The sequence below is a fragment of the Piliocolobus tephrosceles genome, chromosome 18 (assembly GCF_002776525.5).
Source record: "Piliocolobus tephrosceles isolate RC106 chromosome 18, ASM277652v3, whole genome shotgun sequence".
In the NCBI taxonomy this organism is placed as follows: Eukaryota; Metazoa; Chordata; class Mammalia; order Primates; family Cercopithecidae; genus Piliocolobus; species Piliocolobus tephrosceles.
The window spans coordinates 44127027-44154497 of NC_045451.1; positions in this window are offsets into that span (position 1 = coordinate 44127027).

Consider the following 27471-nt stretch of genomic DNA (forward strand, 5'->3'; position numbering starts at 1 on the left):
GCTCTGTTCACCCTGGCTGGAGTGCAGTGAAACGATCTCAGCTCACTGAAACCTCCGCCTCCTGGGTTCAAGCGATTCTCTTGCCTCAGCCTCTGGAGTAGCTGGGACTACAGGCGCGTGTCATCATGCCCAGCTAATTTTTGTATTTTTAGTAGAGATGGGGTTTCACCATGTTGGCCAGGATAGGATAGTCTCGATCTCTTCACCTTGTGATCTGCCTGCCTCGGCCTCCCAAAGTGCTGGGATTACAGGCGTGAGCCACCATGCCCCACCTACAAGTACTACAAGTGCTACAAGTATTCTTTTATTTTCAGGTTTGTCTAATCTTAAATAGCTTCCTCTGTTTTTATTTTTTGTTTCTTTCTTCTTCTCATTACACCAGACAGAAACTTTGTGAGCCTATTTGAGGCTTCTTTCTTCAGCTCAGAAAAATTTTCTTCTCGTATTCATGTAGTTACTAACATACACTTTCCTAAATTTGTTTGTCTTTCTCTGGAACTTCTGTGATGTGAATGTTACATATCACCTCTTTACCTGTTTTATCATAACTGTCATCTGTGTTTTACACTCTTGTGTTTTCATGTATTTCTTACATTCATCTAGATCACTAATTTGGGTCCTTGTTAAATGATCATCTCATTTCACATAATACAAATTATTCAGTAAAAAATATATTTGAGTTCTGGAAGCATATTTTTGTGCTGCACCAGAAATCCATTTGAAACCTATTTTAAAATTTATATTTTATCATATTTATATGACAGTTTTATTTTACTAGGTGTCTTTTCTGAATTTCTGCCTTATCTTTCTCTTTCTGTGTCTTATATCCTCCCTTAGGTGAGGTGTTAACTTTTTTTTTTTTTTTTTTTTTTGTATATTGCTGCTCAAATCTTATTTTTGTAGTTTCCTAATTCTCTTGTAAACCACTAATTCTGGAAGGCACAGGAGTTGTGATTAGTTTGGGTTTTCTGTGTAGCCAGAAACTACCCACCTCCTGTTGAGACACTAGGAGGGGTCACTGGTTATCTGATCTCTCTGTTCTTCCACCTCAAAGCCTGAGGAGACTCAGCCCTCTTACATGCAAGGAGGCCGAGTGGACGCCTGCCCACGGGGCATACATGTCTCTAGAGACTATTCCTTCTCAGAATATGCTGCTTTTGAATCTGTGCTCTAGGTATTCTCCAGGTAGAGAAATTATTACATCAGTTCCTTCACATGGGATCCTAACACAGTCCAAGGTCTTAATCCAAGGTATCTAAAGTATCCAGTGACTAATGGCTCAAAAGAAACAGTAGCTTAGAGTTGGGATAGAGAAGGAACCTGTGCTAATGGTAGCTTTCCTCAAAATCCTCAGCTTTCAAATTCTTAAGGATGACATTCAATTTTTCTTCCTCTCTCAAAAGAGTAACAACAAGTGTTATCAAGGACATGGAGAGTTGAAACCTTCATATGCTACTGATTGGAATGTAAAATGGTATGGTCAGTAGCGAAAACAGTCTTCCAGTTCCTCAAAGGTTAAATATAAAATTACCATATGACCTGTCAATTATATTCCTAGGTCTATACCAAAGAGAAATGACGACATATGTCAGCATAAAAACTTGTGGCCGGGCAGGATAGCTCATGCCTGTAATCCCAGCACTTTGAGAGGCCAAGCCAGGCGGATCACCTGAGGTCAGGAGTTCGAGGTCAGCCTGCCCAATATGGTGAAACCCTGTCTCTACCAAAAACACAAAAAATTAGCTGGGCGTGGTGCCGGGCACCTATAATCCCAGCTACTTGGGAGGCTGAGGCAGGAGAATTGCTTGAACCTGCGAGGTGCAAGTTGTAGTGAGCTGAGATCATGCCACTGCACACCAGCCTGGATGACAAGAATGAAACTCTGTTTCAAACAAACAAACAAAAACTTGTACGCAGCGTTACTCAAATAGCCAAAAAGTATAAATAATTCAAATGTCTATCAAGTGATAAATTGATGAATAAAATGTGGTCTATCGAGGCAATGGATATTATCTGACAACAAAAGGAAATAATTACTGCTACATGCTACCACATAAATGAACCTTGTAAGCATTTTGATAAATTAAAGAATCCAGCCACAAAAGACCACCTATTTTATGATTCCACTCATATTAAATGCCCAGAATAGGCAAATTTATATAGACAGAAAGTAGATTAGTGGCCTTAAAGGACTGGTAAAGGATTGGCAGAAATAAAAATAAGAGGAGGAGGGCTACTGATAAAGATTGCGGGGTTTCTTTTTGGGGTGATGAAAATAATCTAACATTGATTGTAGTGATGGTTACAGAACTCTTTGACTATAATAAAAACTATTGAATTATAAACTTTAAATGAGTGAATTATATAGTATGTGAACTATTTTGCAATAAAACTGTTACCAATAAAAGAAAGACTAGAGCTAAAACTAATTTGTTACAAAATGGTTAAGACCAAATACTTGTTGGTTGTAGTTGTAATGCTTTCATTTTTCCTATTGTATAGCATTCCATTTTGTGAATATGCTATAATTTATATGCCCATTTTACTGTTAATAGACATTAGGCCTCTTAAAATATCACTCTGAACATTGTTATGCGTATCTCTATCTGCATATGTACAATGTTTCTCTAGGATAGAAACTGAGGAATGAAATTGGTACATAACAGGTTATATGCATCCTTAATTGGACTAGATATTACCAACATTTTCTCTGATATTTCTCATTGAAGTTATATTAGAATAACCACACTGAAATTACTTTTTATTATATTCTTAGAATGTTGTTGTTTTTTTTTTCAGTTTGGAGCTGTAACATGAATCAAATCTGAAAAGCTGGTACAATTGTTTATATGGTTTGGCTGTATCCCTACCCAAATCTCATCTTAGGAGGGACCTGCTGGGAGGTAATTGAATCATGGGGGCAGTTACCCCCATATTACTGTTCTCATGATAGTGAGTGTGTTCTTAGAAGATCTGATGATGATATAAGAGGCTTTTCCCCATTTTGTTCTTCACAAGTGCTGCTGCCATGTGAAGAAGGACATGTTTGCTTCCCCTTCCACCATGATTATAAGTTTCCTGAGGCCCCCCCAGCCATGCTGAACTGTGAGTTGATTAAACCTCTTTCCTTTATAAATTACCTGGTCTTGGGTATGTCTTCATTAGCAGGGTGAGAACAGACCAATAGAATTGTCAAAAAGGAATGATTGCAAACACCACGATTATTGAGAAATTTATCGTTGACTATCAGTACATGCTCAGCTACTCATTTTTGCAAAGTGAGGAGAGCTAGATTTCAACAGGGTAGTTTCTGGCGAGGAAGTGAATGTTGAGAAATAAGAACTCTTTAGGATTTAGATTATAAAGGAAATAAAAACCAAATGGTGTTTTGAGGGGTGAAAAATTTAAGTAAAAAAATTACGCGTGGTACAAAGATTTGCATAACTTAGAGAAGGAAGGAACAGAGAGAGAAAGATGTTAAGTACCAGAAAGGAATAATACAGTGAAGTTCCAGAGAAGCGCCAAGAAAATGGAAAAAAGAATACAAGTAAATAGGGAAGCAGCACAAATGACACATGGGGCCAAGCCTTCTTCCATACGAGAGGGGAAGAGCAAAGGGAAAGGGGCGGGGAAATGGAGAGACATGGAGCAGAGGGAAGGAGTTCATGTCTGATAGCCTCTTGGTTTCCTGGAAGAAGCTATGCATGTGCATGTGGGGTCGTTAGGTCAATACCATCATCAAAATGTCTTGCTAATAAACATTCAGAATATTTTAGTTAAACATCTTTTAAAGGTTTTTCTCAATTGATCTCATTTTTTTCAACACTCTGTCAACCGTCCAACTCAGGATCCACTTCAACCCTTGTGCTTCTGTTCTAGTGGCTCAGCCCATTTGAAATGAAGATTTGGAGATTTTGAAATTATGGCCTATGTTTGGATTGTCAGTTAACATTGTGTGTCTTGTACAAGAGTCTTAAACTCTCTGATAGGTACTTTTTGTATCTATAAGATGAGAATAATAGCATCTCTCTAATACGGTTGTGGAGTTTATTAATGAGATAATATGAAGACATTTTGTAAATGCTATGGCACTAAAACAATGCAAGTTGCTTCTTTGTTTTTATTTTCTGACCCTCTCTTCCACCTTTTTATGGGATCCAGCATTATTATCTAGTTGTTTCATCCATATAAATATAGTTTTCCCTACAAGAGGAGCATCTAACAGGTTCAGCAATTAAGATGAGACTATTTGTCTTGAAAACAGATTGACCTGGCAACAAGGGCAAAGATGGAGAAGAAATTGTGAAAGCACAGATTTCTTACATGGTGCCTTGTCATCTTGTACTCTACAGCTATCCAATTTTTTTTGCCAGAGTGTAAGCAGGTCTTTAAAATCCATTGTAATATGACACTACCAAATGATACTGATGACACTCAAAAGAACCTGCATTTTAATTGGAGAGAAAACAAATGCAGGTGTAAACATATGAATAAAAATACAAGAGCCACATAACCACAGAAAGCGGAATAGGTACCTCAGGGAAGAAGGTATCAATGTGGTCTGAATGTTAGATGAGTTATAAAGCAGTGGGTTTTCAAATTTCATGTAGAGCTCATTGCTATTTTCCAACCTAAATAGTCTATCTCTTATTGAAGTAGAGAATAAGAACTCAGACAGAGCCTAGGGCTGCTGCACCTGTTTTCTCACAACTCCTTCTCCCCATTCCTGGCAATTCTGCAGAAAACCTTGAAGCACCTCTGCAGAAGTCTGGGCTTTCATGGAGAGAAAGAGGATTGGATTAAGGGAAAAAGAGGAGAGAAATGAAGGAGTTTTAGAATTTGGAAAAGCATGGTAAACGGTGAAAATGAGCATGGGTAACACTGGGATTTCCTGGTGCTGTGGAGTGATCAAATACTTGAAGCAGCATGAGTAAGTAGCATGGAAATTTATGAAACAGTTAAATTACGGAATGTGTTAAATGCTACACTTAAGAAACTTGCAAGTTAGGAATCCCCAATAAATAGACCAATAGAGCAAAAGACTTCAAAAAATGACCTTGGTTCATCCCTACAGCATACTTGATACTACATCTCTACATCTTTTTCTTAATTTTCTTTCAGGGTTTTACCAGTTTGAGGGGGATGGGCTGGTACAGATAATAAACCCGTGCATAATTTATACATAACTCCTTCAGAAATCCTATTATCCTCTCTTCTCCTCTCAACACACACAGTCATGGAGAGATTTCAGTGATTCAGGAATGTAAAAATTAGTTCCTAATTGCAAAGTTTTAAAGGCTCCTTCGACAAGTAATGGATACTTATTATGGTTTCCTGAGTAGGGGAATATGATGCAAGAATAACTTAATTGAACCTCCCTGGAAAGGAAGGAGTGTCTCTGCTCTGTGTGTGCAGGTATTTGCGTGTGTGGTTATAGAAGTTTGCATATTTATATATTTATGTGGATTATACTTAAAAGGCCCGGTAAGGGTGGATATGCTGCAATAATGTTTCATTCTACAGAGGTTAGTGAGACAATTCACTCAGAGTAAATAGGATAATTTGGAAAGTTGTATTTTTCAAATAGGAAAAGATTGAGTTAATTATGATGTCAGATCATCACAAGGTTTCTTGCAGTTGTCGAGGAGCTGAGAGAATATCTTTAGACACTGATTTTGTTCCTTAATCTTGGCAAATGGCTGTGAAAATTTAGCTCATAGATGTACACTTATGCACACATACAGATCCACCCAAGCACACACTCTCACTCAGTTTATTACACATAGGACTGGTGGTTTGGAGATTTCTGATAAGTGGTAACACATTTGTCCCAATATCAGTGGAAGAATAGAACTACAGAGTTGGCCCAGCTCACGTAGAAGAAACTAAGCGAACTTTGTCTAAAAGGATATAACATTTCAGCAGAATAAACATTATACTCCTACACAAAGATAAAGGGAAATTAAGCTAAGAGCTCATTATTTCTCAGTCCTGTGATTTAAAAAGAAAATTCTGAAATTCTCACTACAGAACCCCCCATGGATTTCCCTATTAGAATAAAACAAATGGTAATAGCCTGCATTATTTTTGTCCTTGGAAGATGGAAGTGAGGAAAATCTTAATGAGTCTTAATTGTGGGTGATGATGGTGAGAGGTGAGTAGCAGAGACCTTGTGTGTGAAGTCACTCCTCAGGCTAAAAAAACTCATGTGTGAGAGCTAAAATCGAAAAGACTACTTTTGTTTATTCTTGACAGTTAATTAGAAAATGAAATAAATCTTGTTTTAAAGATACACGCCAACATTTTCTCTAGTTGCGGGTGGCTATATTAGCTTATAATACTAGCTAAAGTGAATAGAATGAGACTCATCAATATCTTTCTTTTTCAAATTTCAGAAGAAGGGGTCAAAATCTTCCAGTGTTCCTTTGAAATGTCAAAACTCAACCTTCATAATCCCAGCCTTGTGCAGCAGCTCTGCATACCAAAGGAGCTGGGAAGCTGACAGTCAAGTTTGCTTCTCTCTGACTGAATGAACTCACAAGGGCAGCAAAGCCTCTTTGTTGGGGGTGGAGGAAGAATTTAAAACATCTTTACTGATTTAAACTAACTGAAGAGGGACAGTCCTGTGAATCAGTGATTAATGTGAATTATTGAACAATCTTTTGAAAATTTCATTCCAAGATGTCTATACACAATGAAGGTTAGATGGGCACAAAATGACATGCTCTTTTACCAAGCAGGTTCATGGGCTTCCTGGGGATATGTTTTTAAAGAATGTGTTTTATTACATTAAAGTAAATATTAGAACATGAGCTCACCTAGCAAATGACTGTCCTTTGGAGACCTAGCCTATAAAGAAAATAGATAATAGTTATTGTCTGGCAATGTATCAATTGCATATTTGCTGATCAAAGAAAGTCATAAGCTTGAGTAGATATAAAAAGTATGTTCCAAATCATAAGTGTTTTATATTATGTCATAGGCGATAAACCCCCACTGCCCCCACAAATTAATATGTTGAAGTCCTAACCCCTCAGTACCTCAGGAAGTGACTGTATTTGGAGACAGGGTCTTCAAAAAGGCAATTAAGTTAAATTGAAGTTATTAGGCTTGGCCCTAATCCAATATGACCGGTGTCCTGATAAAAAGAGTAAATTAGGATGTAGACACATACAGAGCAAAGACCATGTGAAGACATAGAGAGAAAATGGCCAGGTACAAGCTAAAAAAAGAGGTAACAGAAGAAAGCAAACCTGCATACACCTTGATCTCAGACTTCTATCCTCCATGATGTGAGAAAATAATGTTCTGTTGTTTAAGCCACCCAGTCTGTAATGCTTTACTATGGCAGCCTGTTATGAATTGAATGTTAGTGTCTCCCTAAAATGAATATTCCAAAGCCTTAACTCTTAATGTAGCCGTATTTAAAGATGAAGCCTCCTAAAGATGTAATTAAGGTTAAATGAAGTTATAAGGTAGAAGCCCTGATCCAATAGGATTTGTGTCCTTAAAGGAAATGACACTAGAGATCTAGCTCTTCCTCTCTGCGCAAAAGAAGTGGGCATATGGGATATATCTAGATCACAGTCACTTACGACCCAAAAAAATAGGCCTCAAAATGAAACTGACCTTGCTGGCACCTTGATCTTAGACTTTCCAGCCTCTATAACTGTGAGAAACAAATTGTTGTTAGGACTCCCACTCTGTGATATTTTGTTGTGACAACCTGAGCAGACTAATTAATGCACGGCCTCAGAAAACTCATATATACCATATATGTAAAAGTTATATTTCTGTCCTAGGCCCAGTCCTAGTCCTCTCCCAGACACAGAAACTGGAAGTTAAATGAATGTATTAATAATATTTTATAGTAAAAAAAATCAAAATACATAATTAATCATTCAGTACCTATGTTTTAAGCAATCATATATTTTCTGTGACAGTGGATTTCAAAATGTTTTGTTATAAGGTCTTTACTGGCCAGGTGCGGTGGCTCACGCCTGTAATCCTAGCACTTTGGGAGGCCAAGGCGGGTGGATTGCCTGAGCTCAGAGTTCGAGACCAGCCTGTGGAACACAGTGAAACCCCGTCTCTATTAAAAATATAAATATTAGCCGGGCGTAGTGGCAGGCACCTGTAATCCCAGCTACTTGGGAGGCTGAGGCAGGAGAATCGCTTGAACTGAGGAGGTGGAGGTTGCAGTGAGGTGAGATTGCAGCATTGAACTCCAGCCTAGGTGAGAGAGCAAGACTGTCTCAAACAAAAACAAAAACTAAAACAAATAAGGTATTTACCTTCAAGGCTTTGAATTAGGGTTAAAATGTATTATTATTTTATATATAATTTTATTTCATATTTATAATTGTTATTATTAATCCATATTGTAAAACATTTACATTTTCATGAACTTCTCCAAGTTCTTTTATAAGTTTGCTTATCTTATTTACATCTCTCAAAAGCCTAGGACAGGTGCAAAACACAGCATCTGTATTTTTCCCCCGTGCTATGGTTTGAATGAGTCCTTTCCAAAATTCAGAGGTTGCCAATGTGATAGTATTAAGAAGTGGGAACCTGGTGCAGTGGTGTGCACCTGTCATCCCAGCTATTCAAGAGGCTGAGATGGGAACACTGCTTGGGTTTAGGAGTTTGAGACCAGCCTAGGCAACATAGTGAGACTTATCTATAGAAAATTTAAAAATTAGCCAGGTGTGGTATCAGGCACCTGGAAGCCCAGCTACTCTGGATGATTAGTGGGGAGGATCACTTAAGCCCAGAAATTCAAGGCTGCAGTGAACTATGATCACACCACGGCACTCCAACCTGGGCAACAGAGTGAGATTTCATCTCTTGAAAAGAAAAAAAAAAAAAAACGGGGGACATATTTGACAGGTGATTAGGCGATGAGGAGTCCTTTCTTTTCAATGTGATTAAGGCCCTAATAAAAGAATGTTCATGCAACATTTGGCCAGCTTGCCCTCTAGCCCTTCTGCCTTCTGCCACATGAGGACACAGCAAGAAGGCCCTCATCAGACGCCATATGCTGGTACCTTTATCTCGAACTGCCCAGCCTTCAGAACTGTGAGGAAATAAATTTGATAATTTATTAATCCACTCCTTATACATTACCCAACTCGGGTATTTTGATAAAGCAACAAAAAACAGAATAAGATCATGGGAGGGGGGGGCTAAGTATCCTGGCCAACGTCTTAGTGATAGGAAGGATGTACACCTTCTGGCCATAGTGGCTATATTGGAGATGGATGAGGGATGTGGTAGACATGACTAGGCCTTTTGTCATACCCATAGAGTTTAGAATCTTTTGGAAATAATCTTTTTTAGTTATTGCTTATTTAAATGTAACATTAAAAAACAGTTACCTAAAACAACAACACAATTATAAAAGTGAACATTAAAACAATGAGTACACTCCACTTCGTTGGATCTAAGCCCAATATCCCAGACTCGACAGTTTAATTCAAGTTCTTTCTACTCTTTCCACTGATAATTTTAACCTGGCTCTGAAAATGAAAAAATCTTCCTTCTAAGCTCTCCCCAAGGGTGATCACTGGACACCGTCAGGAAGATAATGCTGATTCTTGGATCAACCATTCTTGGTGATTGGGGCTGATTCTTGGCCATTCTTTAGAGACAAGAATAAGGAGGCTAAAATAACTGGATTGGTCCAACTGTCCACTTCCTGGGAAAAGGCAGGCATCTTTGAGAAAACAATGCGATAAGGGAAAGAGATATGCTTAGTGTGCTCCCACATAAACTTTTTGATTTCCAAGGAATCTGCGTTCTTTTTTTATGTCAGTAAGATAAGCACCCAGGAATTTGCATTCTTAATAGGCCATAGTACTAGCCATAGTGAGAGGGCGTGGTCGCTGTTCTAAAAGATTTCACTTCATAGGTATAGAGACAAGATTAACACGTTGTCAGAGAAAACTTGCAGTCCAAGGCACATTCAACATATGCCTAAAGAAAGGTGTCAATGTTCACGGGACTCAAACCTCCAGCTTTCAATAGACTAAAGATAGCACAAGTCACAAGAAAAGAGGAGAGTAAGTATTTACTCTTGGGTAGGCATGCTAGCACCTCAGATTCATAACTGTCCTATGGGTCACAGGCTTTGCTCCTGGTTCCCAAATCTAGCTGTAAACAGAAATCAAGGAAGGGAGTACAGAAAAGTTCAGATACCAGAATTCTATACAAAATTTCGACTCAGATTTGGACTTAGATATTATATCATCCAAGTAGTATCTTGTATGAGGAAAATGCTTTAAGAAAAGAAAAAACTCTCACCAAATAAAAATAATGCAGAGTATATGTTTCCAGATAGAACATCAATCTCAAGGTAAGAATGAATACTGAGCAATGTAGAGTAAATCTAAATGAATATTGACAACACAACAAGCAATTGTAAGTTTTAAGTAAAGATTTCTGAAGGAATTAAAGAATAGACTGAAAATAAAAATTCTGAACGACATAGAATTATGAGATATGTGAAAAAGCAAAGTGTAGTTTGACTCTTGCCTTCTTAGTAGTGGTGAATAAAAGTGTGAAAAGGTGAGAATAGAGGTTCCATCTTCAAAAGAGATCCAAGAATCTCTGCTTTCGTTATGCTTCCATCGTAATTCTAGTGTAGATACTTAGCAGGCAGACTTTAGGAAAACCCCTGATTTAGAGGATTTAGAGGATGGTTCGTAAAGCCGAAAATAAGCATGTCAGTACCTGGCTCCTATTGCCCACCGTTTTTTCTTTTTTTTTTTTTTTTTTTGAGATGGAGTCTCACTCTGTCACCCAGGCTGGAGTGCAGTGGCACGATCTCTGCTCACTACAGCCTCTGCCTCCCAGTTCAAGTTGTTCTCATGCCTCAGCCTCCCAAGTAGCTGGGTATACAGGCAAGCACCACCACATTCTGCTATTTTTTTGTCCTTTTAGTAGAGACGGGGTTTCACCATGTTGACCAGGCTGTTCTCAAACTCCTGACTTCAGGTGATCTGCTGGGATTATAGGCATGAGCCACCCTGTCCAGCCTATTGCCCACATTTTCTAGACTAACTCTAGGTAACTGAATGCAAATGCACGTCTTCTGCCTTAATTCCAGCTTCATTAGATGGAATTTTATGTAGCACAATGAGAATGACTTCTGAGAGGTAGATTGAGAAGATACTGTGCACTGGCACTTTGATTTTCATATGGAAAATATGAATTGTATTAGATGGACTAAAATACCATTTATAGCTTCAAGTTTAAATAAATTTACAAAGTATCCTAAGTTATATTTAGGAGAGATATTTAGAGAAAATGCAGAATTCCGTTCAGGAAATAATCAGAAGCCCACCATCTGGACAATTTGACATAGGCATCTGGATGAGATGAAGGAGGCATGATTTTATTTCTCCAAGTCTTTCCTATTCCTGTAATGTTTTGTTCACCTCAGACACAAAATAAATGCATGTGTTTTTTGAAAAGGTAGTAGTGGATCTATGAAAATAAAGTTCTTTGGGTGGATCTTGGGAAATACAAGATGAAATAAAATCAGAAATGAAATAATTTAGTGCTACTACAGGCTGGTAACTATTTGACTAAGAGGTCAAATCTTAAATTTGAATGCCTGGAATAAATGAATCCAAACGGATTTCTCAGAAGCCTTGCCTTTCTATTTTGTTCTCGGCAACAGTGACAAGGGGAACAGAGGGCAGAATGAATAAAAAGTGGAGGTGAAGTTTTATGCTAATTTTGTAGTCATAAAGTCATCAAATTTCAGGTTTGGCAGGAACCCCAAAGGTCATTCCTGCCAATCACACATCTAATGCTTGAAAACCCTAATCTTGCTCCCCTCCAGTGAGATGACTCAGTGAGGACTCTCCTCTGCCTCCTTGGAAATCTGTAACTGTAAAATGTTTCCTTCTGTAGAGCTTTATTCTATCTCCCTGACTCGTTCTTAGTTTCTGTTTTTCAGGTGGACAAGTGATGGCTCAAATCTTATCTCCTTTGTACATGTCAGACTTTATATATTTGTAATTCACTATAACACACACACATATAAATTCACTTCTATCTCCTTGGAATCTTCTATTTATTTGTAAAAGAGATCCCTAATTTTCTCAGATATTCTTCAAATAGTGTGTTTGTTAACCTCAATTTTTCCCCTCTGAACTTCCTTGAGTTTCTTCAATCTCTTTTAGAATGTAAAGCTCAGATTTGGGTAATCAGAATTGCTTGATGATTTTAGGATAGGAATAGATTAATATTACCAATTTCCCCAATATTCTACTAGGTTGATTGTTCCCCCAAACCAACTCACATCTTTTGGTAGCCTCTTTTGTGGCAGTGAAGCTGTGTAGTCAAAGTAAACATACCAAAATCTGTATTATTTTGCAGCTAGTATCTAAAGTTTTCATATAGCAATATTTTCTAGTTCAGTCCAAGCCGTGAATCCAATTACCCAGCATAAAGCCTTGTGTTAGACCACTAAAAACTTTCTTCAATGTTTTCATTAATCCATTTACCAGCATTTATTTGTGATTTAATAACCCATTACTCTTCCAAGTATATAGCTGTATTACTATTCCTTTTTTCTCATTACTTGCAATGGAAGCCATACCCAATGCCCTACTAAAACACAGATGTGTCATAACTACCTGATTTACCACACATACCAGACTAGTAGCAGAGTAAAAGTATGATTTTTCCCCTTGGTTAACACATCTTAGGTCCTTTGGTAATTTTTTTTCCTTTTATTAACGTTTATTTTAAGTTCAGGGGTACATGTGCAGACTTATAACACAGGTAAACTTGTGTCATGGGGATTTGTTGTACAGAATAATCTGTACAACAAATAATCACCCAGGTATTAAGCCTAGTACACATCAGTTATTTTTCCTGCTCTTCTCCCTCCTCCTACGCTCCAACCTCTGATAGACCCTAGTGTATGTTGTTCCTCTCTATGTGTCTCTGTGTTCACATTGTTCAGCTCTCACTTGTAAGTGAGAACATGTGGTATTTGGTTTTCTGTTCCTGCTTTAGTTTGCTGAGGATATGGCCTCCAGCTCCATCCATGTCCCTGAAAAGGACATGATCTCCTTCTTTCTCAGGCTTAGTGCTCTCAAACCATTAATTTAATATTATTTTACGCAAACCCTCTAAGTTTGATGTGACATTCACAAGTAGTTGAAAAAAATGACCCTCTTTTCCCTGTGCAAAATAATCTGTCATTTGGGCATTACAGTCTTCCACTCCATCATTCATTCTTGAGTCCTTCAAAGAATACAGAGCACCACATTTGCAACTTTATTCAGGACTCCTAAAATGAAACTGATCTCTGTCTCCAATCTCGAATTTACGTAGCGAACCAAGATGTTTTATAAAATTTCTTCAGCACTTCTGCAGACCTCATTAAGTTTATTCTACCCTTCCTTGACAGAAGAAAATTTTCTTTACCAGAAAAGGCAAAATCAAAAACAAATTTGGAAATTCTGCTTTCTCTCCAATCTCTATCCATATTTCATAATGAAAATTAACATATATATGTATATATGGAATACATGTCAGAAAAAAAATTATGTCCCTGAATATCATTGTACTTGAACTTGTTCCAAACAGGTTTTGTAAAGTTTGTTTTGTCTTAGTCTTCAAGGAAAGATCATCTCAAGAACTGGTGAAATAACCACAGAATTTGTGGAATGAATTCAGGACAGCATCTAAGTCATCACCCAACCACCTCTGACAGAAGGACCTCAGTGGCTTGTTGGGTCTCTGGGAATTTCGTTTTAGTTTAGAACTAGTGCCTCCTCCAAACTCTCACAGGGCCAGGGGTTTCCCTTTACTCAGTGTCTATTTATTGTGGTCATGTTAGGGAATGTTAGGAAGAAGATTAAAGTATAATGTTTCTGAACACACTGTAGGATCTTTCCTCAAAGAAATATTGTCTCATTTTAATTCAATAAGCTCTGAATCTGTGAACTGACTCAGATCTGAAAATTGGATAAAGAGCCATTACTCTCTGTTATGTGAACTCAATTAAGTATACTCATCACCATATGTAGAGGTGTTGGTGCCCATTTATTTTGGTCTTGGGTACTTCATCAATTCACCATTGCCAAAATATCAAGCCACTTTGATAACCTCTAATGACCACTGAATTTTTATATTAACTATGCCTACCTGGTACTCCACTTGGTCTTTGTCATCTAGGGTTACCTCAGATCCACTGAAGTCATTGAGTTCAAATCAATGGCTGTATCTCTCATATTCATCTCCAGTCTATGAGAGGTGGTATACATGCACACACACACACAAACACACACCCCTTCTCTCTTGTAATCCTGCTAAACTTGTTTATTACATCAAGTAGATATTTTTGTAGACACTTGGGTATTATATACACAGGTAATTATGTTGTCTGCAAATAAAGATTATTTATATCCAATCAGCAAATCTTTTATTTCTTTTTTTGACTTACTGTATTTGCTAAGACCTACACAATTTGAATAAGAGTTATGCAAACAGACATTCTTGTTCATTTTTCCTCATCTGAAAAAGAAAGTATTCAGCCTTTTTACTGAAAGTATGATACACTAAGTATGATACTAGTTACAGGCTTTTTAAAACACCTTAAGAAAATTCCTAGTTTGCTGATGCTGTCTTATTGTAGATGACTGTCATATGCACCAAATGTATTTTTATTTTCTCCTTCTATTGAGATGACCATGTGTTTGTTTTTCCTTTGTTCCTTATATTGATATGGATAAGTGGATTAATTTCCAAATTTTGATAAAACATTGCACTCTCATGTTAATAAAACATATGTTTGTGATATGGTATAATTATGATACATGATTGGATTGTATTTGCTAATATTTTAAGGATTTTGAGACTATGTTTCAGTTTTCTTGTAATACCTTTGGCATTAGGGTAACTCATACCTCATTAAATAAGTTGAGAAGTTCCCACTTTTATATTTTCTGGAAGGACTTTTGAAGAATTGGTTTTATCTGTTCCTTAAATGTTTTGTGTAATTGCTTAATAAAGTGAGATAGGCTTGGAGTTTTTTCTTTGTAGTTACACGTTTAACTATGAATTCACTTTTTAAAATACATACAGGAAGATAAAGTTTATTTTTTTCTTGACTGAAATTTAGAGATTTGTTTATTTTAAGGAATCTGTCTGTTTTCTAGAAATTATCAAATGTATTGGCTTAAAGTTGGTAGTTCTTTTCTTTTAAATCTGCAAGAACTGTATTAGCAACCCCTCGCTGCTGATATTGTTTATCAGTGGTTTCTCTCTTTTGCCTTACTGTTTTGTATATAAGTTTATCAATTCCATTGATTGTTTAGAAAACCAGATTTTGGTTATTTTCTTTCATTTTTGTATTTATTAACATTAGGTCTTATTACTGTTATTTGTCTCCTTGTATTTACTTTTGGGTTAATTTGTTATTTACTTGTTTCTTGAGGTAGAAACTTGAAAGATTCATTTGAGACCTTTATTGTATCCTAATAAAAACATTTAATGGTATACATTTTCTGATAAGCATGATTTTAGCTGCACTTCACCCATTTTTATATGTTGTAATTTGATTTATAACCAATTAAAATATTTTCTAGAGTTCCAGTTTTTGGTCAGAGGGAATTACAAAACTTCACTGTTTCTCTTTCACTGAATACAACTATAAAATGTATACATAATGCATGGAATGGCTGTTTGAGGATACTAGAAAAAATAACAGCAGTAATATTGAGAAAGAAGACAAGAATTCAAAGTACTAATGAAGTGGCAATGAGTCTAATATATTTTATTCCTCCAATATGCCTAGTGGAAAGAAATGTTCCCCTCTCAAAGTTTTAGCTACTGTAGTCTTCTATGAAGACCTCTACAACTGCCCCCATGGGATCGTTTGGCACCTGGGTGATAAATAAAATTGAGAGAAAAAGAACAGAAATTTGTCATGCTTTCTCTGAGCATCAGGAGTTACTTTTCTTGAGCCAAAATTAGCAGACTTGTCATGGTGCTCTGCCTGTTTATACTGCTGTGCGCTTCCGATTTTCGGACAGTATTGAGTTCAGACTGATGGATATGATTAAATAAACTTCCTGTTCATTAATGCATCTTGCCAATTTTTCTCCTTTGCCACAAGAGCCATTAGTAATTTAATTATAGCTATTTTTAAAACCTCTCTCTGATAATTTCAACATCTGTTTCATTTCTGAGTCTGGTTTCGTTGGTTGCTTTGTCTCTTGAATGGATTGATAGGTTGTGTTTTTCTAGTTTTCTCTTTGTCTTGTACTTATAACAGTAGGGACTGAGGTAAAAGGTATTTATTCAGAGAAATGAGATGCTTCTTCTTCTTCCAGGCTGTGAATATGTGCAGTTCACTAAATCTAGTAAAGTATTGATTGGGATTTGGGCACTGTGGTTGTTATGGTTAACTTCAATGGGACAACAGATTCACATTTCTCTCCTACAGGACTAGTGCTTAGCATTTGCACTGGAATACTGGTGATATTTTCTCAGAGCTTGTGTTTCACCATCATCTTTCAACCACCCTTATAAACCTCTGCTACAAAAAAATAATAATAATTCTCCATTCATTTACACCTCTTCTAACAGTAGACTGCTGTTGCTTGCTACTTTTCACTAGCCTCATGCTTATTGAAGAAGAGGTCTCTCTGTTTTTCTCCAGCACAGCCTCCATCACTGAAAGATTCTATGCACTAGAGGCTCAGGGTGAAGCTTTTTTAAAGTTCTAGTCTTCCTTCCCTATAGCAACCTAAATCTGTGTTGTATCTGCAGTTAATCTTGTTTTTTTTTTTTTTTTTTTTTGAGACGGAGTCTCACTCTGTCGCCCAGGCTGGAGTGCAGTGGTGGGATCTCAGTTCACTGCAAGCTCCGTCTCCCGGGTTTACACCATTCTCCTGCCTCAGCCTCCCACGTAGCTGGGACTACAGGTGCCCGCCACCTTGCCCGGCTAGATTTTGTATTTTTTAGTAGAGACGGGGTTTCACCGTGTTAGCCAGGATGGTCTCAATCTTCTGACCACGTGATCCGCCCGTCTCGGCCTCCCAAAGTGCTGGGATTACAGGTTTGAGCCACCACGCCTGGCCTGCAGTTAATCTTTAGTGATATTTTCCTGTCCCTCTCCCAAAAGACAGAAACCACTATTTGGTATTAGAAGAAAGTTTTAAGACCAAGACAGTTTTCTGTCCCTTCTACAAAAGGTACAGAGTTGCTTTTCACACTCTGTTCCATGCAGGCCATAGTCTTTGCTAACTATCTTTAAGAGGCTTTAGTTTACTGCTTCATAGAAAAGAAAAATTTGGCAAACTGCAAAATAGTTTATAGTTTGCCTATCCCTATACTATTGAATAGCTGATGATCTCTGCTTGCATTACTGCACCAACAACAGAAGCCCTCTTTTTTTTTTTATTTTTTGAGATGGAGTTTCACTCTTGTTGCCCAGGCTGGAGTGCAATGGCCTGATCTTGGCTCACTGCAACCTCCACCTCCCAGATTCAACTGATTCTCCTACTCCAGTCTCCCAACTGGCTGGGATTACAGGTGCCCAAAACCAAGCCCAACTAACTTTTTTGTATTTTTAGTAGAGATGAGTTTTTGCCATATTGGCCAAACTGATCTTGAACTCCTGAGCTCAAGTGATCCACCCATCTCGGCCTCCCAAAGTGCTGAAATTACAGATGTGAACCACCACGCCTGGCCTGAAGCTTTCTTCAGTCTCATATTCTACCCACCACCTGTCCTGTGAACACCTAGTAAAGACGTATAGTAATGAGTTTTTTGGCCAGTGCAAATTCCCTTTTGTCAGATGACCCAGTTATTTTAGACTGACATGCTAGCCCACACGTGAACTCTGGTAATTTTGTCTCTTCTGATTATTTGCCAGTTAGCATTTAGTACCTCGTATATTTGTGGTGTTTTTTTTTTCATATGTGACTTTACATATCCTCTGAGAACAGAAACTCTGTATACATTTAATAGCCCCCCCAGCTTACCCACTTGAAATAGAAGTGGGCTCCTAGTTAGCACATAGAAAATATTTTTGAATGAATGTAAATTTTTTGACCAAGCTCATCAGAGTAGGTAAATGTAGCTAATATTTCTCTTTCTTTCTCTTCATTACCACAGGATCTTTCACAGAATGCTTTGATGCTCTGAATTGGAGTTTGGGCTGTGGCTGGAATCAGAGGATCAATCTCTTTTCCTGCTAGTGTCTTATGGCCCAGATTAGAGCTATGTAAGAAACTTGGCCTGAAATAGGTCTGTGTCTATGTCTTTGGTCTTATATTCTATTTATGGGTCAAAGACACCTGTGTTAACACTGTCATCTGTGGTTGGAGTTGAGGCCAGATCCTTTTTGGTCCCTACTGAAAACAGCAAGTCTAGATGATGAGCTTAGGATCTGACTCCATGGTATGTGCACTTCACTAACCTCAAGCTCTAATCAAATGAATAAACTTCCTCAAATATAACACTGAATGCCATCAATGTGTCAACCCAGAGAACACAGCAGCACTCTAACACTTGGAAACCAAATGGGTTCCCCAAGTAGGCTTTCTAATTAAACAATACTTTTAATTTTAAACCATCAAATGCAGGTGATTAAAAATTAAAAGATCTACATATTTATAGTTTTATTCTTCATACGTTGTGTGTATGTGTGTATGGAGGCTGGGAATCTAGGGGGAAAAAAACAGTGATTTTGTTTATATTTGTTTCTCAAACTGTGCTCTCAATTAATATATCTAAAATTGCCTTAGAACAGTGCCAGAAAATATTAATGCAAAAGTGATGCATTCTATCTTTTATTTCAATTGTGTGACAGAAGTCTTACAAAGTTGAAAAGCTGCTAATTTAGTAGTCAACAGTGTCAAATAAAATTTCTAAACTGTATGTCTATAAAAGAACATCTTAGCAATAAGGTACAGCAAATATGCTTCAAAACAGTGCAGTCAGCAAATCTGCTTCAGATTTTGAAATATCTAGCAATGACATTTATTAGAAAGAAACTATAATATATCAGTGATATAAAAAGCTGTCTCTTCATCAGCATTGCTTTATTATAGGCACTAATTTTGTGCAAAATCCTTTAGATTCTTTGTAAAACACCTGCTGAACTTAAAGAAATATGGTGAGTGCTTGCACAGAGACAGATGCAGCTTAATCACATAATACTGAATTTGACTTTGTGGTGCTTAACAATAAATGAACTGAGCATACCAGTAGAGAAGGCTTAAATCTTCCTCAAATTTGTATAAAGTTTTCAATGAGTATACTGTTTGTGCTGATTCTTTCTTCATCAAGTTTGAGGATATAAACAAATAGCAATTATAAGAATCCCATTATGATGGATTTTTTTAAGTAAAATTAAATCAAATCAAGGACAATGTCTGAAATTACACTCCCTTTTCTCAACTCCCCTTCTGCCTTCTATTTCAATTTTACTAACTGGCTGCTTTTTGGCTACTTTTCTCTTGGTAGTTTCTATCCATGCATCCATCCATTCATCCATTCATCATACCCTGTTTATTCTTTCAGATTATTTGAAAATTTCATATTATAGATGAATCTGCTTCAAGGTCAGATATGATGGCATTATGGCTCAGTAAAAGATGGAAATAGAATAAGAAATACCGTTTTCTCATTCTCTCTTCTGCTGCCCACGATTAGTTTTATATGTTGATTGATTTTTGGTGGTAGGTTAAGTCGATTTCAATGAATTTCACTCACCTAGCATTGACCAGATTAATATCCACAATTGTTTACTCATATCACTATTTTTCTTCTTTCCCCAATATTCTAATTTATATGCTCAGAAGATGTTTTATTTGTACATATATGATATAGTCCCTGTACACATACCTACATGTATTTACATTCTCTAGTGAATTAACAATTCTTTCTTCATTGATTCTTATTTGCATTGTAATGTTAAATAATGGTACTTTAATTTTACTTCTTCAGATAAGCTGTGTGCTTGAGAAAACCATAAAACAATGAAACCTCATGAATATTTATATCAATGACTACACAGCATTATAGTCATAATCTCTGGAACTAGTTCTCACCAGTTCAGAATTAATTATCAAGTTCAGTTTTAATTGCATTCTTCTAAATTACAACCCCTCCCGTTTCCCCCCCCAACATGCAAAAACTATAATGAATTATCTGGTAAGTACTTTACTGGGACGAATGCATCTAGGAAAGAGCTTCCTAAAATCCCATTCTTAATGTCTAATAACCAAACGAAGGCATATGATCCCAAACCAGCGTTCTAATCCTTGTTATCCAATGTATTAGACATTTGCGGCTGCTTCTTGGGGTTTAATATATTTCATTTTCACTCAAGATTCAGTAAGAATTTAATTGAGTTTGGGGAACTTTTTATTAAAAATTAAACCCTAAACACTCATTGTTTTGCTTTCTTATACTTGGGAATCTGAGATAGCATATGGAGAAAAGTATTGGATGGAGCAACCTCTGGAGAACAGTTGTCCCTTTATTAAAATAATAAATGGACATGTTTTGCATAAGGATGTAGAGGTGTTAGGAAAGGAGTATTGATATATTTAATTTTAAGTAAATGAGACCACGTAAAAACTTTCTTCTCTGAATGTTAATTTGTGGGGAATATAGGAAAGAATAACCATAATATTCTTATAATAAAAAGTAAAAGTTTCTTAAAATAATGTAAAAATTTGAATTTAAAAACGCTGGTTAAAATTTGATGGAGTAAAACTTTCAGGAAACTTCTTATTTCATAAGGTAATATATACTCTATTATGTCTGAAAACTTTTTTAGTTAGTTTTAAATGAAGACTTGTGATGGCCAGCCTGCATTTAGGTGTGATGGAAGGACTACAGATGAAATTAGACATGCGACAGTTTGACAGCATTTATTCCCAGAACTTTCTCTCATACTCAGTAATTGTAATCTACTCATGGTTGAGAAGGCAGAAATCAAAAGGGACAATTAGAAGTACAATTTCCATTAAAAATCTAAATTTCTAGGAAGATATCATTGAAGCAACTGAGCCCCACTGATTTACCCAGTAAATTTCTTTGACTCAACTGAAGGTCTAGTCAAGTTTTAGTGAACATATGGTCTTGACTATGTCTAAGGTTTCAGCTCAGGAAGGCTAGAAAGAAAATGGGAATATAAAAAATTTTCACAATGTTTGTGTGGCAGAACCAGACAGGAAAAAAAAAATGTAATAATCAAAAAAATCCCAGAACAAAGAAAACAAATAATCAGTTAGGAATCAGTGTAAATGAATCAATATCGGGACTGGACCATGAGAACCCACAGGAGAAGAGCCTAATTTAAAAAATATCGCCGGGTGCGGTGGCTCACACCTATAATCCCAGCACTTTAGGAGGCCGAGGCGGGCGGATCAGGAGGTCAGGAGATGAAGACCATCCTGGCTAATACAGTGAAACCCCGTCTCTACTAAAAATACAAAAAATGAGCCGGGCGTGGTGGCGGCGCCTGTAGTCCCAGCTACTCGGGAGGCTGAAGGCAGGAGAATGGCGTGAACCTGGGAGGCAGAGCTTGCAGTGAACCGAGATCACACCACTGCACTCCAGCCTGGGTGACAGAGTGAGACTCCGTCTCAAAAAAAAAAAAAAAAAAAAAAAAAAAGAATAAAAAGAATAAAAAGAAAAAGAAAGTCGGGTTCTGGCTTAAAAAGAGGCTCAGTAATCATAAGCTAAAAATAATGTTCAAATTAGTTTATAAAAAGGTGAAAGAATAAACAGCCACATATATATGAAAGAAATATCTCACACTTGAGTACCAAGTTCCAGAAAATCTGACTTTTTCAAGTGTTTAAAACATAATAGTGCTACATACATATTTGAAAGATGAATGAAGAAATTAGATTTTGAGAGTTGTTCCAAATAAGAAGGTAAAAATGTATTTGTCTAGAAATAAGAAGACAAATATTGTCATGTAAATCTATTTAATTCCATCTTTATTTTATTCCAGATTTGTCCCTAAAATGTTTATTATACCTCTACTTCTTAAGAAGAATTTAATGAAGCCATTGACAAGGACACATTTCATCTTTTGGTTTAGTGTGCTTCCCCACTGGCTTCCTCATAAGAGTGTCTGCCCATCCTAGATAGCCCAGGAACTCCTAAGATAGCTATACCAACAAGCAGCCTCTTCCTTTGACATTATTTATGTGGCAGCAATTTGGACTCAAAGATTGTATCTTTTAAGAAAATATTTTTGCTGCTCTCTGTCCAACAAATAGTGACACTGGCCTATTTCATCAATGTAACTCCTATTGAAGTCAGTTTCAGCAGAGAGTGAGCTAAACAATAATAGAGAATCAGATTAACATTTTTTCTTAATTCAACCTCTTTTTCAAAAGGTGGAAAATATCTCAATTGTGTGATTTTCATCATCTGACGCTTGAATCCCATTGCTGCCCAAATCAGGCACAAACAACAACATCAGAGCTGTACGATCTGCCTCTTTTAAAATAAAGTTTTAGAGCGTGCCACTGGTTTTTGACACATTTATTCCATAATATATTAGACACAGTGGAGCTTCAGTCATTATTAAACATCTTACAAATGTCCAATTAGGAATACATTACATATAACATATGACACAGCGTGTGTTTTTATCACATTGCATTAGAATCATGACTGAAGCGACAAAGTAGATGTGGCATGCTGTTTTTACAGTACAGTGACAATGTAACAACAAGGATCACTGCAATGAAGATGAAGTAAATGTACATAGGAACTGTCTTCCATGGACCTTAGGCAGACAACTTGTATGAAAAACAGTTTTATAACGCATACCCTCTTCTTTACCTATTGCCTTCATTCAAGTTCTGATATGGCTCAGATGTGAAAACTGTTCCATGAAAAAAACCTGCCACACTATCTTTGAATGATTAAATAAGCCTTGCCTACAATTGTAGAATGATTCCGTATCTCTCAGAACTAACAGAAATGCCAATTTTTTCAAGTGTGAGTTAGAAATGCAGGATTAGAATTGAAAGGGGCATAGAGAATTTGCAATAATATCTGTAAAAGTAGATTCATATGAAAGACAAAGAACAGGAGAATAAAACTGATAGCTTCTTAGGCAGTAACTTGTTTATTGTGCTTGCTCAATTTTAGGTAAAAATTCCTAAGGCATTTAAAAACTCTTGTGTGTTTCTTCCACAAGAATGTTGCGGGCTATCTTATGTGAAAAAAAAAAAAAAAAAAAAAAAAACTAGTATACATTTCATTTATTTTTATACACTTACAAATAGTGGTATTCACATTTTGTGTATAGTTCTGTGAGTTTTAACACGTTTTTAGATTCTTAAAACTACCACCACAAATAGAATACAGACTAGTGTCAACACCCTGTGGAATTTCCTCTTGCTGACACTTTGCAGTTGTAACTTCACCTCCCTATGCCTCTAACAAAATGATACAGCCACTCTAGAAACAATCTGGCAGTTTCTCACCCTTTAATTTGACCCATAAATTATTACCATACTTACAGAATTATCTAGAATGAAAATGTGACTTTAACATATTGGATATTGATTTACCATGGAGTACACCACAGAAAGAGTCAAAAGTGAACAAGTTAACATTTTTCATGCTGATGAAGACTGGAGTCTATAAAGAAAACCATCCCGCAGGTTATCCACTGCTGACACATACCTATGAGAAAGTGAATGATGAAAAAACTGAAGCTTAGAAGTCCGTGAAATCATCTTCTTTATATATTCTCTTATAGGGACTATCTCTCATAACCTGGTGTCTTTAGCTCAAGTTCAATCCACAGGTCACCTTACCTGGACATACGATTTCCCCAGCTCTGTGTAATGCTCTTTCCTGATGCATACCAGAGCAATTACTCAGGATGAGTAAACTGGGCATTGATTTGGGAATAATAAACACCCCCTGCCCCATGCACACTCTGTAGCTGTCCTCTTGACTTCAGCCACCAATCCAAACTCTTATATCGTCATTTTTACTCCTTTCTACATAAACTTTCTATTGTTTCATTCTATTTTGAACTCACTGTTCTCTATATACCTCTCACAAAAGATTGGAAGCTAGGCCGGGCGCGGTGGCTCAAGACTGTAATCCCAGCACTTTGGGAGGCCGAGACGGGCGGATCACGCGGTCAGGAGATCGAGACCATCCTGGCTAACACGGTGAAACCCCGTCTCCACTAAAAAATACAAAAAACTAGCCAGGCAAGGTGGCGGGCGCCTGTAGTCCCAGCTACTCATGGGGGCTGAGGCAAGAGAATGGCGTGAACCCGGGAGGCGGAGTTTGCAGTGAGCTGAGATCAGGCCACTGCACTCCAGCCTGGGCGACAGAGCGAGGCTCCGTCGCAAAAAAAAAGATTGGAAGCTAACTTCTTGAAGTATTAGAAGCAAACATGGTGTGTTGTCTTGCAATTGCAAATTAAGTTCCGAGAAGCTGGTGTATCTAACTTTGGCTACATCCATCAAGTTAGAAGTGAGTGATGAAAAACACCCTTAAGAGGGTAATGGCTACAATGGCAAGTTTCTCGATTAGATGATAGGTTGGACCACATGATCTTTAAGGTATTTTCCAATTCTTAATGGCCAGTCCTAGAACACTACAATCTATGCTAGGATATGTTAATTTACTGATTGAATTATGCTGTGACACCTCCCCACATCATTTGGCCTATATAGTCCAAACCCCAGTGAATTTAACAAGCATTTAGATGCTTGTTAAAATCAAGCTTCTGGAACTTTAATTAATGATTGACTTGTTACTAGTTTTATTTTATTTGAGACTCTGACTTTTCATTTGAGGGCAAATTATGCTCATCGTTTGACAAAACGTCTACTCTGGTTATCTGATGGCAGCCTTTTATGTAGCACATTTTATGACATGTCACATTGACATGATGATCACTTCTCTATGGCTTTGCACACTTAGACCTTAGTATTTATACTTTGCACTGAGTTCTTTCCACTTGATATAAAGTGTATGGTAATTCAGAAAAATACAAGATGAGAGGAAAAGAAAAGAAGTCAGGCAGTGTTCTGGCTAAATAAACAAATGCAATGTTAGCAGTGAAGTGAGTACAAGACAGGAAGGAGAAAAATGATCTCATATGGCCTATGATGAAAACCATGTCACCTAAGAGCCCATACAGAAGTCATCATTCCGAGTCATGTGCCACCCCCCCACACACACTAGCAAACACACACGGGAAACATACTTTATACTAAACGAAGATTTGATGAAGGCATTCCCTTTAAAATTAAGTAAAAGCAAATATGTCTGCTATCGCCATTTTTATTCAATATTATGCCAGAATGACTAAGTAGCAGAGAATGCCAAAAAAAAAAAAAAAGTGTGAGGTTTGTAAAGGAGCAAATATATACCTAGAATTGTTCACACAGGAACAGGATATAATTGAACACAGAAAAGTCAAAAAATCAACAATAAATTATTGAATTCATAAGAAAGTTTAAAGCATTGCCAGAATCAAAATTAATACACTAAAATTAGTTGTATTTCTATATGACAGCAATAAGCACATAGAAAAAGCATAATTAGGCTGGGTGCAGTGGCTCACACCTGTAATCCCAGCACTTTGGGAGGCTGAGGCTGGGGGATTATGACATCAGGAAATCGAGACCATCCTGGCTAACACTGTGAAACCCCATCTCTACTAAAATATACAAAAAATTAGCTGGGCATGGTGGCGGGCACCTATAGTCCCAGCTATTTGGGAGGCTGAGGCAGGAGAATGGCGTGAACCCAGGAGGCAGAGCTTGCAGTGAGCCGAAATCATGCCAACACACTCCAGCCTGGGCGACAGAGTGAGACTCTGTCTTAAAAAAAAAAAAAGCGTAATTAAAATGTCATTTATTATAGCTAAATACATAAATTACAAATAATTTTAATAAACTGTATACAGGAACACCGTGGAGAATTTTTTTTATCTTATGGAAAGACATCAAAAATAAGTTATCCTTCCCAAGAATGTGATTTATATATGCATTCCAAAACAGAGCAATTGGTTTAGGAGTGTAGTCACTCTTACCCAAAAAACTGATTTCGAAAATCTGCCAATTTGGCAACAGTACATTCAGAGCAAAGAGAATGAGAACAATGTAGAGAAGACAGAGCCTTGTGTCTTAAAACATGCAACAAACAAATGAGGGAGATATATTCATGGATTGAAATATTATATTTCAAATATTTTACCCACATTGATCTACAGATTTATAAAGTTGATACATCCCAAATTCCCAATAGTATCATGCATGTAACTTCTAAAATTTACAAGAGAAGGAAAAAAATAAGAACAGCTAAATCACACTGGAAGAATAGAAAATAGAAAAATATGCTTTTATAGATATCAAGGCTTAAAGGTATGGTCATTAAGACTGTGTAACAGTAATACAGAAACAAATATTGTAATAAAAATTTGAGGCAGATGAAAATTCAAAATAGTGGGAAAAGAGGAAATAACCAATAAATAATCCTATGAATATTAGTTATCCCTTTAAAAAATAATGAAATTTCCTAGCACAAAATCCAAAACCAATTTTCTGTAGATTAGAATCCTAATAATGAAAGTTAAAACTAGAAATAAATTAGAATACAATATAAGAGAATGTCTTTTAGACCACAGAATAGGAAATGATTTCTCAGGCAAGACATAAAATTATTAACCAAAAGAAAAAATATTAACATATTCAATTACATTACCAATAAGAACTTCCATTCATCAAGTAGTATCTTAAGAACAATGAAAAAAAAAAACAACTCAAGTGTTGGAAGAATTAAATCACAACACACATAAATTGAAAAAAGTTTAGGATCTAGAATATATAAAGTAGTCCTACAAATCATAAAAATATAATAAAAATGGGAAATAAGCTCTATATAAAAGAAAAATAGTAAACATATAAGGGTAACCAACCTTATCAGTTATTAGTTGAATACAAATTAATACTATAATGAGATACCATTTCATCTATCCTACTGGCAAAAAAAAAATTAAGTTTGAAAATATCAAGCATTTGTAAGTAAAGGAGCATCTGCATCAAAATGTTCAGCTTAAAACTGCAAAGAGTTTTGAGACACCATATCTATTGCTATTGGGTGTGTAGATTTGAAAAATTATCAGCATTATCTAGTAAGTTTAAGATGATTTATGCCACAAGTTTGCAATTTCACTTCTGGAGATATACTGCTAAACTCGTTTATATGTGCCTGAAAACACATGACCAATACATTTCTTAGCAGCACTTTTGATAATAGCAAAACTTTGAAAAATGTGAAAGTTTATCAATAGAAAATTGTGGTATTTTCATACAAGGCCCTAGTGTAATACAGCATAATATAGTATTCAAAAAGAATGATTTGTAGCTACAGACATCACCACAGATACATCTCAGAACCATAATATTAAATTTAAAAGCAAGT